At 43.9% G+C, this 14,627-nt stretch overlaps 1 pseudogene; it reads left to right on the top strand.

The window, feature by feature from the left end:
* Positions 1 to 12,652: 12,652 nt before the first annotated feature.
* On the top strand, positions 12,653 to 13,797 carry LOC131902662 (neuropilin and tolloid-like protein 2; annotated as a pseudogene).
* Positions 13,798 to 14,627: the final 830 nt, after the last annotated feature.

Here is a 14,627-nt window from a genome sequence, read left to right on the forward strand (position 1 = left end):
TATTTTCAGACAGTGTGAGTAATCTGCTGACTTCTCAGCATCCTCTTGTTGGTATGTAAAAAAAGTGATGTTGTATGTGGACTATACAGTTTATGAAAAAGTCTATCAGATGTTAGATTTCTCATGAGTATTTCTACTTTTAAATTGTAGAATTCTGTTTCTTATCTAAGAGGTCCCCTTTTTTTATTACTGTACTATAATACCATCTTTAAAATTTTCTCTGTCTTTGAACTCTGTGTACACACTGATGCAATGTTTTGGGTGTGGAAGTCACCCTTCTCTGTCCTGATTAAGGCAAAATGATTCCAGCTGTCCTGTATTGTTAGGTTTAGGATTATGTCTGATTGTCTTTATTATGCTTAAACATATTCCTTTTTTGTCATATTCTTCAGAGCTTTTATAATGAGCAGATATGATACTTTGCCACAGGCCTTTCTTGGATCTAATGACATGGTCATCTCTTCTTTCACTGAGTCTACATATTTGGTGTCTAACATTGATTAATTTATATATTGAAACAGTGTTGTATTCTTGGCATTAAATCACCTCTCATTCTATTTTCATGTAATTTAGACACAATCTCTATGTCTATGTTGATCCTGGAATCTGGTCTGTGGTTTTTCTTTGAATATGCTTGTTTGGGCTCATCTGCTTTGGGTATTTGGCCTCTGCTGCTTTGGGTGTTGAGGTAAAGCTAGCTTTGTATGATGACTTTCTACCATTCCTTTTCTTTGTGTTTTGTGCAATCTTATCCTTGTGGTATTATTATAAGGTTTCTGTAAAGGGAAGGAGAATTCCCTTCTGAATCTGTCCCATACTCAGACACTGTTAATGAAACTTCTTGCTTCAGACTCAGCACTGTTTAATGCCTTTCTAGCTTTTTACTTTAGTAGGTTGAGTTTTTCAGTCATTTTTAGGAGCTTGCCCATTTTTTCTTTAATTCAATTTTTTTCCGTATGACTTTCTACAATACTCCATAAGGTAAGTCTGATGTCATTGGGATACACTGCAATGTCTGTTTTTCAACCCTAGTTCTATTACTTGGGGATTCATTCTTTTATTTTGGATTCGGTGAAAAGCGCTTCATCCGTCCTTTTGTCAATTCACAGAAACAAGTTTGTTTCCTTCACTCATTGTATTGTGTCTAGTCTCTATTTCATTAATCTCTTTGCAACTTTTTAAATATCTTTCCATATCCTATTTCAGATTGACTTTTACAACCAGCACCTATTGCTGCCAAAACTTCTCAGTGTGTCATTGTCACCCCACTTCTGTGTCACTATTTTTCATGTGTGACACTCTGATACTCTAAGAAAGTGTCCTCAGGACTGCATGAATTCTGTCTCACTCTTCATTGATTGAAGTCTCCACAATAGCTAATTTAGGCACAATAAACCAAGTGCTGAAGAGGTCGCTTGGCAGTTAAGAGTACTTGTTGTTCTTGCAGTTTCCAGGATCAATTCCCTGTACATGCATGGTGACTTAACAGCCTTCTGTAACTCAGGTTCCAAATTATCTGTTGTCCTCATATGGCCCCTGCAGCCAAACACCCATGCACATAAAATACATACATCTTAAGAAAAAGAAATAATAAATGATGTTGAGGTTTTTTTTTTTTTATAAGGAGTCAAGATAACAGGACAGGAAAGAACATGGAGGTGTCACTGTTAGTGTGAGAGTCAGTGTGGAGCCTTAATATGTGATTTGAAATGGCCAAACTGAAACAATTAATGAATGTCAAGTCGGCGATATGTATTGGTTTTTATTGTTTTGGGAATTTCATTCATGTATATATCATGTCTTTGTTCAAACTCACCCCATTTTCCTCAGCTCCAATTAGGTACTTCCATGATACTTCCTCACATTTCCATTTTCACAGTTCTTTTAAATTACTGTGTCTACTTTTTCCTAGTCTCATGTGCATGAGCCATATCTTTGAAGAAAACTGACTCTGCCTCTTCCAAGGCTGAGAGTTGCCTATAATATCTCAGGTAGTGGTGCAGTGATCCTGGGATCTGAGCTGGGTTAATCTTGTACAGGGTTTTTGCATGCAGGCACAGCTTCCCTGAAGGACTACTGCAGTGACATTCATGTGACAGATATGGAAACCAGATGAGCTGTGCGTGTGCTCTAATTTCATCAGAGCCCTGAGTGCCATGGTGACAGGAACAAACAGTTGATATCAGAGCAGCATGGGCTGTGTTTGGCCTGGGAGAGTCTTTCAACAAGGCAGTGATGGGCGCCACGGTAAGCATCCAGGAAGTCCTGGAACTTCCCTGCTCACGGGAGCTGCAGTGTTTCGAAACCAGCAGGAACAGAACCAAGGGTGCGATTAGTTCTCTGCAGTTGCTCATGAAAACACAGAGTCTGAAGTTCTGCTGTGGATATGTTAACCCTGTTGGAAAGCATTAGATGATGTGAAATGGGACTTATCCTGATGTTTTCCTTCATGTTATGATCTTCAGGATATTTACAGAAGCATGACCTGGTAAAGGATTTACATTTCCTGTTGTCTGCAAACTTGGTTGTTTTGGCCATCATGGGAATTATAAAGCTCCTTTAATTCAAATTCATCCATTCTTTCTAAATCCCCTCTTACCAGTTGTCTATTCAGTTGAATGGCCTTTCGGAATGGCAACTTGGCATCCCCAGAGAGCTTTTTAGGTATTAATGACATAAGGAGCCACTGCAGATTTTATTGAATCAGGAAATATATTTTAGCAAGCTTTAAAAGCTGTAGTTGTAAATATTAACATTTAGTAAGCAAACTTTTTTCTCCTACCAATATCTATCTGGGACTTACACATATTAGAATGTAAATACAGCATTCAGAAACATGTTTTCATATGATTAGTTCTTACTACTACACTTTAGGGTCTGGAAAAGCGCACTATGTATGCATGCTAGGAGAGGATACCAAGCCATACTCTTTTTACGGTGATAAGATGAAGTATAGATTAGGAGAAAATTAGAAGGCATTGGTCAAGTATTTCATATCTCACAGCCATAAAAATTTGACTGTGTCTTATTTCTGCTTTTTCCAAGAAAAAAACATTTTCCCATAACACATGAACATATTTGATTGGTGTTGTTTGGGTTTTGGCTTGGTTTTGTTGAGTACAACTTTTTTTTATGCAAGGCTGACCCACACAGGATATATATAAAGTGTGGGTCCAAGCTCCCTTGTACAGTGTTTTATATCCTTTTGTCCCCCTGCATTTTCCAAACCTCCTCTACATTCCTACAATCCAGAGTGACACAGATTCTGACTGGCTGTCTGGAGTTTGTCTAAAACAATTTGCTGAATTATCTCATATGCAGAAAAATTTCCCCAATGAACAAAATATACCAGAAATCACTTACAGTCCTGAGACTAAAAGAGAGGATAGTAGATACAGAAGAGACATAGAAGTGCACAGTGAGGATGCTAATCAGCCTGTTGCTGACCATTCCTTTATCTCTCCTGGCCCCTGCTACATCAATGGACAGATATTCTGTGCCAGGCAGCTTGGTGGTGTGGCACTGAATGTTACATGTGGGTAAGGTCATTAATGACTTTTCTCCCCGACTACCTTATATAGTGCCTTTCATCTGTAGGAATGCCACCATCAGGGCATCTGTGATATCTGCATTATCTATTTTCTCTGCCATTGTTGCTATTACAAAGTTCCTGGAGTTTGCCTTCATACATGGGTTCTAATTACATTGTTCTACTATTTGCATTTTTAAGAGAATGGCCTTTGTGCCTGAGGCTTCCAGAGAGCTTGCAGTTACCTTCTCATTGTTCCTTGTTCCCATCCCTCATTATCCACATTTTTATCCCATTAGTCCCCTTGTATTTCATGTATGTTTGGAGGCAGGTTTCAGGTGGGTAGAAAGGCTGTCATGCATTCATAATTTCAACTACCATTGTATATGACAATACGAATATATTGACGTGGTTGTGTGACTTCTCTCACTGATTTTACATAATTTGTGCCTAGAATTGGTAGTTTTGTGGGCATTAGGGCAGTCCTACATATCTGGCATGAAATCATTTTCAATTGTGTTTCAACATCCATCAGAGAGGATCTTTTTGTCAATGTCCATCATTGCAACTGATCTGTGATTTTTTTCACCTGCAAATACTTTCATGGATGTGGCACCATGCTGGAATAGATAGAAATATATTAGGGGCAGAAAATACAGCTAAGGAGTTTAGGGTGAAAATTTTTTCGTTAGGTATACATTTGAAACTTTTCGGTCCATAGTCCTGGTAGTTGATGGAGGGGAGTCGCAATGCCAGGGAAAGTGGGAACTTAGGCTGTTGATTGACAGGAGTTGTTATCTGTAGTCCAATTGACCCATGAGAGGTAGATTCAAGTCAGTTTCATGCAGCTTACAAGAATTTTTTTGAGTTTACAGAAAGATACGTTTTAGTCATGTTAGCCTTCCCACCATTTGTAATCTGTACTGAAATCCACACAATTGAAAAGGCAGTGGACTCACAAGTTTTAGACATGTTAGCATTACCATTTGACTTAGGGTTTCAATTGCTGTAAAAAGACACCATGACCACGGCAGCTTTTATAAAAGAAAACATTTAATTGGGTGGCTTATAGTTTCAAAAGTTTAGTCCATAATCATTATGGCAGGAAACATTGTAGCATGCAAGCAGGCATGGTGCTGGAGAAGGAGCTGAGAGTTCTGCATCCTCATCCATGGGCATCAAGAAGTGAACTCTCTCACTGAGCATACTTTGGGCATTGGAGACCTCAAAGTCCACCTCCACGGTGACACACTTCCTAGTAGTGCCACTCCCTTTGGGCACCATCACCTTTCAAGCCACCACATCATTGTTTATAATCTGTGCTGAAATCCACATTATAGAAAAGCCAGGACACTCACACCTTTTTGTCATAGGAGAAGCTTGTGAAACTTGGTATTAGAAGCATGAACACCCTTTAAGGTGAGCTCAGAGGGGATAGAAAGGGAAAAGCTGGCTTGATCTTGATTTTCAGCATGAATACAGACTGTGAAAGAGGGGCTTCTTCCCTCCATCCAGAAGGCTGGATGTACATAGATTAGACAGACATTTTTAGTACAATGAGAAACACTTTTATGTCTACAATACAACTAAAGGAAATTTAGAATCTTGAGCTTGGGATTTACCAGAGCTAGATTAATGGTTTATCAGAATTCCACTGATTAATGTTAGAGCTCTGAACCTTTGAAGTCTTAATATAACAGTAGCATAGTGAGGGAAAAAGTTTGAAAACATTTTTCATTTATGTAAATTTTTTTATATCTTCAGTCACTTTATTTTCACTAGTTAAACTTTCATCCTCAACATTAATAACTTACATGTACATTCCTTAGGTTATAACTTGCATTTATACACCTAAAAATACCTTTTTAGACCCTGAAACATTTTCTTGGATCCTCAAAGGTTAAACTTTAAACTTTATATCTTTTTTTTTCTGTCTAGTCATTCATCAGGAGACAGAGGTGGTTGATTATTGAGGGCTGTCATTGTACAGTGAGTGCCTTTGAATAAAGAAATAATAAAAGGTTATATTCAAATCTGATTTGTGACTTTATCTCTTTTCTGAGTCCAGTAATAAAGTAAACTGTGTCTAGACTTAGTAGTACCCCAGGGAAAGTGAGGACTATGTCCTGAGTTTTATGCATGGAAACAGAGAGAGCAACTGAAGCCTTGTTTGCTGCTGTTAAGCTGGCAAAGTTATCACTAGTCTAGTCATCAGCAGTATTAGAGACCTGAGAAAGATGAATTCTCCTGATTAAACCTAAGTGTGGATGAAGTATCTTCTGATTCTGCAAAAAAAATTACAGAGACTTTCTGGCTTCCTGGACAGTCACTCTGGGTTCTACTGTGGTTGTTAGCAGTAGAAGTTCCAGGACAGCAAGCAGTCTTGGCTGTTAGGCTCAGAAGATGCAACAGACTTTCCTGTGGAGAGAAAACTTGGGGTATGAACAACCTATCTTGTCTAGGAAAGTGGAGCAATTAACTCCCCAGTCTCCTGCTTCTCCATAGTCTGGACAGGGTCATTGCAGCAGTCAAGGTGAAGGGCAGTTATTTGCCCAGTGACCAGCTTTGCCACATTTAAAGCAAGCTTCAGTGGGATGTTCTTTTGTAAAAGCCATCTTCTATAGAGGAGATTAATATCAGGGACAAGGACAGAACCTCTAGCTAATGGAAAAATACAGACCTTTAGAAGAGCTTAATGGAAAAATACAGGCCCTTGATAAAACAGGAAACTAGAACATCTTGTGGTCAGGTTGCCTAGCAACAGGGCATTGAGTCAGAACCCTTGGCCTTTTCACCCTGCCAATATCCTGCACAAACATCCTGCAGCTGTGTTAGCTTGCTTCACGTAGATAACAGCTTCAAGCTTCCCCCACCCTGCAAGAGCTATATAAACCCTCTTGGAGAAAAATAAAGTTGCACCTTGATCAGAATCCTATCTTGGTGTCTTCCTTTGTGTCTCCTGTCCTTATCATTCCATTCTTAGGGTGGTTTAGTTCCCATTGAAGCCCTGCTGGCCAGGGCAATTAGCGCCCAACATGGGGCTCAAAAGCACCTCTTGAGGATCTGGAACGTCATCTCCTGGAGGAAAGACCAAGGCCTTGGTGAAGTTGTTGGATCCCCCTGAAATCTCCTGGTTCAGGACAGCGATCCTGGAGGAGAGTGGAATCAACGCAGGTAAGAAAGTGACGAGCCATGGGGCAGGCAACTTCGTCACAAGATTTATTCATTTCTGGCCTAAAGGAGGCCCTCAAGACATGAGGAACTAGGGTAAAGAAAAAAGACCTTAAAGCCTTTTTTGATTGTATCACAGACACGTGTCCTTGGTTCCCCCAAGAGGGAACCATAGATGAAAAAAGATAGGCTCAGGGACTGTTTAGATGATTACTACAGGGATTTTGGACCAGAAAAGGTCCCCATCACCACATTCTCTTACTGGAACCTTATTAATGACATTCTTAGGGTCCATAAACATTCCCCTGACATAAAAGAGGTTATTAATACAGGGGAAAAATCTTAAAAGAAGCCTTCTGCCCCCCTCTACCTGCCCTAAGACCCCCCCTGAGTGCTTTCTCGTCTGCCTTCAGTCCGTCCCTCGGATCACGACCTGTGTTCTATGGAAGAGGGGACACTCATGACTTCTAAACCTAGGAATCCTCAGGAGTCCACCCCTCCCCATCTTTATCCCTCTCTTAACAATCTTACCTCCAACTCCCTTCTAGACCCTGCCGAGGAGGCTTCCCTAGAGGAAAAGGCAGCCTGTTACCACAATCCAGACTGGCCCCTCTACAAAAATCTCTCCTTAAAACAGGGGTCCTTGGGCCCTTTTAAACCACCTCAAAAATCTCCGGTGGTTCCCTCTTCTGCAATGCCCCCTCCCTATGTTTCTCCATCTTCTCACTTTTGTGGGCCCGTCCTTAATGAATTGCCCCCTTCCCCCAGATCTCAGCTCACTGTGATGGGCCCTTCAGGCTCGAAGAGAACATATTGAGCTCTTGAGAGAATTAAAAACTCTTGATAAAGAACTTAAAAACCTCGCCCTTGAGGCAGTGGCTCCCAGCCCACAAAAACAAACTCTGAAATCTATTAGACCTAAGCTTAAGTCTCAGCCTTTCCTGGCATTTCCAGTTACCCAGAGCCAGACCTCTGGGGACTAGTCTGAGGTGGCTGCCCAGAGCGGCCCCTCAGAGGATATTGAGGACCAAAATGAGGAGGGAAAAGAGGAGGAGGAGGAACCATCATCAGAGGAACCCTGCCAGGACAAACTTACCAAAAATTAAATTTCCACCTTATTGAAAAACTTGAATCTGCCTGTGCTCAATGTGGCCCCACGGCTTCTTTTACATTGGCCTTGGTAGAAAACCAAAGTAAACATTGGCTGACACCCAATGATTGGTACTTTCTTGCCCATGTGGCACTTTCTGGGGGTGACTTTGTCCTTTGGAAAACAGAATTTACAGAAAATTGTCAAGAAATTGCTTTAAAAAATACCAAACAGTCACCCTCAAAAACCTGGACGCTAAAGAAACTTCTTGGCAACTCCCCCTCTGACACAAATGAGGTACAGGCAAAGTACCCCCCCCACCCAGATTCAAAATGCTGGGGCCTGAGCATGGAAGCACCTCCCCCCAAAGGGGTCAGCTACCACCTCATTGGCAAAGATCCGCTAGGGCCCTGATGAGCCTTTTAGCGATTTTGTCTCTCGCTTAAATGATGCCACCGAGAGACTGCTCGGGCTGGGCGAAAACGAAAGTACCTTCTTAAAACACTTAGCTTTTGAAAATGCAAACCCTGGCTGCCAAGAAGTCCCCCACCCTCATAAAAACAGGGCGGACCTGTCTGAATATGTCAGACTCTGTTCAGGCGTTGGTGCTGCCCACACTATGGGGCTAGGAATCGGTGCTGCCCTAAGGGCTTCACAGCAGTCTGGAACCTGTACCTGCTATTCTTGTAAACAACTGGAACATTTTGCTAGGGAGTGCCCTCTTAAAGGTAGCAACTTTACACCCTTGGCTCAGTCCGCCCAGGAGACTACTTCGGCGAGGCCCCCACCTCCTACCCCATGTCCCTGTTGCAACAAGGGCCATCACTGGGCCAAAGAATGCAGATCAAAACCTGATTATCTTAGTCAACCCTTCCCTCCATTGGTGCCAGGAAACTCCCTAAGGGGCCAGCCCCTGGCCCCGATATCTGCCTGAGCGCACCCTGGGGCCTTGAGGTCTACACTCCTCATAGCTCCCCAACCACCCCAAACCCCCTCACCCCGGTTCCCTTTTCCTCCCTCCGAAGAGCAACTCCAGGCAGTGCCGGACTGGACCTGTGTGCCACCTCTGAAACAATATTAGATTCTCTTAGAGGGGTTCGGGTCGTCCTTACAGGGGTGACGGGACCCTTACCCCCTAATGTCTGTGCACTTGTCCTTGGCTGTGCTTCTGCGGCCCTCAAAGGAGTCCAAGTCTACCCTGGCATAGTAGACAATGATTTCACGGGGAGATTAAGGTTTTGGCTGCTGCTGTAAATGGCACAGTCACAATTCCTCAGGGCATGTGCTTAGCACAGCTCATTTCCCTGCCTTTACCTGTCTGTGATAATCCCTCTATCAAAAACACCCCTCGAGGGTCAGCCAGCTTGGGGTCTTTGGATGCCTACTGGGTCCAGCCTGTCACTCAAGAATGCCCTACCCTCACGTTTACTATAGAGGGCAAAATATTCCAGGGTATTCTGGATATGGGGGCAGATGCCACAGTCATATCTCAGTCCCACTGGCCATCCACTTGGCCACTGGTTCCATCCCTCACCAATTTAAAGGGAATCAGTCAGTCTAATAATCCCTTAATTAGTTCAAAAATGCTCTCCTGGAGGGATGAGGAGGGGAATCGGGACTGTCATTCCCTTTGTGTTTCCGGACCTGCCTGTTAATCTTTGGGGTCAGGACATACTTTCACAAATGCAGGTAATCTTATATAGCCCAAATTCCACAGTCACACAACAAATGCTACATATGAATTATGTCCCTGGCATAGGCCTGGGCAAGGCAGCACAGGGGAAAACTCAACCAATTCAACCCATCCCTAAGGATGATAGACATGGACTGGGATATTCGGGTTTTTAGTAGTGGCCACTGATCCTCCTGTACCCCATGCAGACAAGATTACCTGGACAACCCAGACCCCTGTCTGGGTGGATCAGTGGCCCCTTACTCAAGAAAAGTTACAGGCCACCACTATGCTTATACAAGAGCAGCTTATGGCTGGCCACATTGAACCCTCCAACTCTCCTTGGAATACACCTATATTTGTTATCAAAAAGAAGTCAGGAAAATGGAGACTCCTTCAGGACTTAAGGGTGGTAAACAAGGTGATGAGACCTATGGGGGCCCTCCAGCCCAGACTGCCCTCGCCTGTTGCCATTCCCACTAATTTTCACAAGATGGTCATTGACCTTAAAGATTGCTTCTTTACCATTCCCTTGCACCCCGATGATAGGGCCTATTTTGCATTTAGTCGCCCCCGTCCTAATTTCCAAGGACCCATGCTTCGCTATTGATGGAAGGTATTACCCCAGGGCATGGCCAACAGCCCCACTCTCTGCCAGAAATTCGTGGCTCAGGCTGTGGATCCTGTCAGACTTAATTGGGCCCAGATATATATCTTACATTACATGGATGACCTTCTCCTCACTGCACCTGACCCCATCTCCCTTGATCAATATTTTTCAGAACTCAATAGAGCACTTAATGGATTGGGACTATAGATCACCCCAGATAAGGTCCAAACCCAGGACCATTTCAATTACCTGGGGTTGGAACTCCATTCAAACCGGGTCCTTGCTCCTCACATCCAGTTACACACCGACCATCTCCATACCCTAAATGATTTCCAACAATTACTTGACCATATCCAATGGCTTAGGCCTTACCTTAAACTTCCTACAGATTCTCTCCTTCCCTTCTATGGGATCCTATGGGGCGACCCTGATGCCACATCACCCCGTGTGCTTTCCCCTGCAGCCAACGAGGCTTTGATTCAGGTAGTCATTGCCATTAACCAACAGTCTTGCTTTCAGGTTTCCTATGCCATACCTCTATATTTTATAGTTCTGCCCACACCACATACCCCCACAGGAGTCTTTTGGTAACATGATCAAGAACCAGAAATTAAAGGCAAGATACTTCTCTGGGTCTACATGCCTGCTGCCCTTTCGAGAGTCATTTCTGTCTACCCCGAACAGGTGACCTCACTCATTATGAAAGGACGGTAGACCTCTTGCCAATATTTTGGCAAGGACCCTGATATCATACTTACACCCTATTCCAGGGATCAAACCCAGGTTTTGTTCCAAACCTTAGATAACTGGAGGGTTGCCTTGGCAGGGTTTATGGGGACCCTGGATAATCACCTCCCAGATGACCCCTTGCTCCATTTTGCCCGACTACATTCCTTCATCTTTCCAAAGTTACAAAAACCAGTCCCATTTCTCATGTGCTTACAGTCTTCACCGATGGCTCCACCAATGGTGTTGCGGACTTTGTGGCACAAGGCCATCCTACCTCCTTCCTAATGCCTTTTTGGCACAATTAGTTGAACTTTCAGCCATTTTAAAGGTTCTTCAGACCTATCCTGACCGACCTATTAACATTTATACAGATAGTGCCTATATTGCCTTTTCTGTTCCCCTATTAGAAACCTCCCCAGCTATAAAATCCACCTCCAGTGACACCCTACTTTTTTCCCATATTCAGCAGCTTGTCCTGACTTACCAATACCCATTTTTTATAGGCCATATTAGAGCTCATAGTGATCTTCCTGGACCGTTAGCTGACAGTGATGCACAGGCTGATGCCGCCACCAGGCTAACCTTCCCTGTCCTAGTTGGCTCTGTTCTACAAGCCCAAAATGCTCATAAGACCCACCATTTAAACTCACAGACCCTCCACCTCCTTTTCAAGATTTCTAGACAACAGGCCCTAGAAATTATCAAACAGTGCCCCTCTTGTGTTGTTTCTCACCCCGTCCCACATTTGGGAGTTAATCCTCGGGGCCTCCTTCCCAACCAAATCTGGCAGATGGATGTTACTCATTGTCCAGGTTTCGGCAAACAAAAATTTACTCATGTCTCTATAGATACCTTTAGCGGCTTTGTTTTCGCCTCTCTCCACACCGGAAAAGCCACAAAGGATGTTCTTTCTCATCTGATTCTTGGCTTTTCTACCTTAGGAAAACCAGCTAAGATAAAGACAAATAATGGCCCCGCTTACACCAGTGCAGGTTTTAAGAAAATTTGTGATAGCCTACAAATCTTTCATACCACAGGGATACCTTACAACCCCCAAGGACAGGGCATGATAGAACAAGCCCATCAGACCTTAAAGACCTGGCTGGCTCATCTCAAATCTGCTGACCTTCGCTTCACCTCCCCTCGAGATCGATTTAGCCATGCCCTGTTTATTCTCAACTTCCTCACCCTAGATGCTGCAGGTCATTCTGCTGCAGATAGACACTGGCATCCTTCTCCAGACTCCGCCTGGCCACTGGCAATGTGGCGAGATCCCCTCATGGGATGTTGGAAGGGCCCCGACCTGGTCCTTATATGGGGGTGAGGTTCAGCCTGCATTTTTGACCAGATACACTCTGCTCCCAGATGGTTACCAGAATGCCTGGTTAGAGCTGTAAATATACCTGATATAGCCCCTCTCCTGAGGAAACTACTTCTTCTGTTTCAAATGCTGTCCCTCCGGCAAACCATGATGATGATGGTGATCCTGATCCTAAGGCTCCTGATTCTTTCCTTCTCAGATCCAGCCCTCCAGGCTGTTGTCCTCGCCCACAACAACCCCCACCAGCCCCTTAACCATACTTGGCAGGTCATTACAGGTAGAGGACATGTCATTTGGAGCATCTCAAGGACAACCACCGATTCCTGGTGGCCTGACCTATTCCCAGATCTCTGTAAATTAGCACTGCGAGATGCGGTACCATGGGGAGTTGAGGATAGATTGCCCCCCCACAAGGCCCCTGAGGAAGCCATGGACAGGCAGCGCATCGCCCCCGGGTGCTCTCATTGCCTTCTGCCCTCTCAGCTAGCCACGCTGTCTCGGGCACTCTGGGAGCACCGACACCGAGGAACATGGCCCTGGAGCAGCTCTGCGTGGTCCTCAAAGTGTTGCTAGTAACAGTACTTGCAGTGGAAGAGATGTCGGGGCCCAAAAGACCCAAGATGGACAAAATATTGGGATTAAGCACATTCCTGCAACCCAGTGTGGCATTTGGGTTCGAACCAGCAATGAAGGTCATTTTGCTTCACCAAATTATCCTGACTCATATTCGCCAAACAAGGAATGTATCTATATTTTGGAAGCTGCTCCTCATCAACGAATAGAGCTGATCTTTGACGAACGCTATTATATAGAGCCATCGTTTGAATGTCGGTTTGATCACTTGGAAGTTCAAGATGGATCATTTGGCTTCTCTGCTCTTATAGACCGTTACTGTGGCATGAAAAGCCCTACATTAATTAGGTCAACCAGAAGATTCATGTGGATTAAACTTAGATCTGATGAAGAACTTAAAGGACTAGGATTTCGAGCAAAATACTCATTCATCCCAGATCCAGACTTTACTTACCTTGGAGATGGCCAGTTTGAGCTCTCAGGAGCTGATGGAATAATATGTTCTGGCCAGGTAGAACAAGAAAAAAAAAGCCTGGTCAAGCAGTTGATTGCATATGGACAGTTAAAGCTCCCCCCAAAGTCAAGATTTATTTGAGGTTCTTAGATTACCAAATGGAACACTCAAATGAATGCAAGAGAAATTTTGTGGCGGTCTATGATGGAAGCAGTACCATTGAAAAATCTAAAGGCCAAGTTTTGCAGCACTGTGGCTAATAATGTAATGCTGAAAACATGAGTGGGGGTGATATGGATGTGGGTAGATGAAGGCAGTCGGCTTAGCAGGTTTAGGATGCTCTTCACTTCCTTTGTGGAACCTCTCTGTACAAGCAGCACTTTCTTTTGCCATAGCAAGATGTGCATCAACAATTCTTTGGTCTGTAATGGTGTTCAAAACTGTGCATACCCTTGGGAAGAGAATCACTGTAAAGAGAAGAAGAATGATGGACTATTTGAACAGATCACTAAAACTCATGGGGCAATTATTGGCATTACATCAGGGATTGTCTTGGTTCTTCTCATTATTTCTATTTTAGTACAAGTGAAACAGCCCTGGAAAAAGGTTATGGCTTACAAAACTGCATTTAATAAAACTGGATTTTAAAGAAAAAAAAGAGAGAGAAAGGGAACAAGAGCTTGGGTGGTTCGACAATTGGTTTTCTGCCTCCCCTTGGCTAACGACTCTTCTGCCCTCCCTCCTAGGACCTGTTGTAGGCCTGCTCCTGCTCCTTGCCTTTGGGCCATAGGCACTTTCCCGGCTCATTCGGTTCATCCGAAGCCAAATAATAGACCTGCGAGTCAGGCAGATCCAGGTTCATTACCACCGTCTCGAAATGCAGGATACTGGGGTTGAAATTTCTTCCCCTGACAAGAGATGCCCCACATAGACCCCTTCACTTGGGGGAGGCTGCACCTGTGTGTGGGAAAAAGGCTCACTCAAGGCATGATTGGAGTGCAGCTGGGACTGCACAGGCTGGGGACCATGGTACCCCAAAATCCCGAGAGCCTGGATTATATGCCCTGTTGCATAGTGGTTGTGCAGTAGCAGACTTGCGCTTACCCATTTCCGCTCCCTCAAAAAAAACTGCACAGTCCATTGATTCCTGCACTATGGGGACGCCCATGGTGCTTGAGTCTGGAGAGACTTCCTCTCAGACCCCCTTTTTTCACAACCTTCAGAGGGGCAGGGCCTCCGTAATCCTCCATGCGAAGCCACTTTCAGAGCCCTCCTGTTAGACCATTTGAACCTGGTTTATGTTGGCCCTTAGATTTATTACTAAGAAGGGGGAGATGTCAGGGACAAGGACAGAACCTCTAGCTAATGGAAAATACAGACTTTTAGAAGAGCTTAATGGAAAAATACAGGCCCTCGATAAAACAGGGAACTAGAACATCTTGCAGTCAGGTTGCCTAGAGACAGGGCATTGAGTCAGA

Source organism: Peromyscus eremicus, chromosome 1 (genome assembly GCF_949786415.1).
Source record: "Peromyscus eremicus chromosome 1, PerEre_H2_v1, whole genome shotgun sequence".
Taxonomy (NCBI): Eukaryota; Metazoa; Chordata; class Mammalia; order Rodentia; family Cricetidae; genus Peromyscus; species Peromyscus eremicus.